The following is a 2,347-nucleotide window of genomic DNA, read 5'->3' as shown; positions in this document are numbered from 1 at the left end:
GTGCATTGAATTTATTTAATACACGAGTTTCACAATTTGAGTTGAATTACTGAAATAAATGAACTTTTCCACGACATTCTAATTTATTGAGATGCACCTGTATATCTGCACATAGATGGAGTCGCTGATAGACGCGCCTTTCAAACGCTCTCGTGTGTTTCTGTGTGAGCGCTATAAACATATATATATATATATGTGTGTGTGTGTGTGTGTGTGTGTGTGTGCTTGTATGAATAAAAGGACTGCCTCTGACTAAAGATTTTTCTAGTTGACCAGTCATTCATTTAAGCCATCAGTCGACTAATTGCACATTTATATTAATTTAATTAGCCTACTTAATTCAATTAATTACAGCCCTGACTTCATGTTTTATTCAGAAATAATTTAACTATAAAACTAATCAAAGATGAAAGTTGACTCCTAAGAAGGCTCACGTTTTGCGCAAATCTGTCAAATTTCAGGACCACACAATAGACTGCTGTGGGTCTGCTGAGTTCTCTCAGAATGAGGATGGTTTTAGGGAGAAGCTCCGGTGCTTGTTCAGGCATTTTGAAAGCTTCAGCAGATGTTATAATACCAGTCTATCATCAGTAGTCTACTCTGCAGATCATCATACTGCTGTAAAATGTTGACTTTAGCCATCTTTGTTGGAGTCACTGATCAATAATAGAAAACATCTCAGGTTACTTATGTAACCATGGTTCCCTGAGTAGGGAACGAGACACTGCGTCCTCTAGGTTTCCCATAGCGACCCCTAGAGGATGCAGTGTCTCGTTCCCTACTCAGGGAACCATGGTTACATAAGTAACCTGAGACATTCCCTTTCATGGGAACGAGACACTGCATCCTCTAGGGGTCGCTATGGGAAACCTAGAGCACGCAGTTCGAAGTTCCCATGAAAGGGAACTGGATTGCTCGTGCAATACAAGCTACAAATCAATACGACATTCTTTCCTGCAAGACTTAAACGTATCAGAAGAAAGTAGCCATGTGACGGTGACTGTGCGTGATGTGATGTTTCCGTGCGATTGAAAGTTAAGGAGATAATGCAGACTAAAGCTGGAGTAAAAAAGTACAGTGACTGTAATCTGCTTGATTAAAAACCTTCACAATAATGGCTTATTGTGCATATGACCGTAAATTACACATTCCAAACAGGACATTATGGACCAGATTATCAAGTCAGTCACTAATCATCATGATAGCAGCTCAGAGCTCTTATTAAGTGTTATTATATAAACCATTTTTAATATTACACGATGCTTGCTGAGGCATTTGAACACACCTTTATCCCCGAGTATCACACCTCAGTTACATAACTCACACCACACTGTGTTTAGGACATTGTGTAACCTTTTGAAAAGTGGTGTGGTTTTTTTAAGCAATCAGACTAATGAATTTCACCTGGCTGACAATAAAACCGCCAAAATGTTCTATATACTTCCATTGAAGAAGGGACCCAAACCTGCAGCTTGGAAATACATTAATGTTTTAACACTAGGCAGCATGCAACACATTTTACCTCCTACAACAAACACCAAATGTCACAATCAGCTCAAATCCTGACAAAACATAGCATAAACCAGCTCCAGTTACTTAGTGATGCAATTAATTCAGAACTTGACAGCAGCAGTGACTGAACATGTCCAGAAGTCATCTGTTTTCCTGCTTTGACAGATGACAAAAGCCTTTCTGCCACAGATGAAAGTGAAGAATCACGGACATATTGTCACTGTTGCAAGCACTCTTGGTCTGTTCAGCACTGCTTGTGTAGAGGTAAGCTGAAAGGTTGTGGAACTGCTGTGTCTGCAACCCAACTATTGACCAGCCTTGAGTGACATTAAAAGCTTGTTGACTGAATGCTTGTGTTGTGTTTCTGTTGTAGGACTATTGTGCTAGTAAATTTGGAGCTGTAGGTTTCCATGAATCTCTGACTCATAGTTTATTAACAGAGGAAGGTGTGGATGGGGTGAAAACCACCCTGATCTGCCCGTACATCGTCAACACTGGCATGTTTGCTGGATGCCAAATCAGGTGAGAAACCAGGAAATTGGTCAAAGGTATAGATCAGCCAGAAATACAAATTCTGTCATCGATTATTCATCCCCATATTGTTCCAAACTGGTGACTTTCTTGTGAATTTATTGTTAACTTTTATGTTGCTGTCTATAAATAGACAAACACATTAAAACTGGTTAATATGATGTTTCATCTTAAAGGGGTCATATGATGCGATTTCAATTTTTCCTTTCTCTTTGAAGTGTTACACGCTCTTGGTGCATAAATAAGATCTGTAAAGTTGCAAAGACTAAAGTCTCAAATCCAAAGAGATATTCTTTATAAAATT

This window comes from Sinocyclocheilus anshuiensis, unplaced genomic scaffold (assembly GCF_001515605.1).
Source record: "Sinocyclocheilus anshuiensis isolate Anshui unplaced genomic scaffold, SAMN03320099.WGS_v1.1 scaffold42, whole genome shotgun sequence".
In the NCBI taxonomy this organism is placed as follows: domain Eukaryota; kingdom Metazoa; phylum Chordata; class Actinopteri; order Cypriniformes; family Cyprinidae; genus Sinocyclocheilus; species Sinocyclocheilus anshuiensis.
This window is presented reverse-complemented; position numbering follows the sequence as displayed.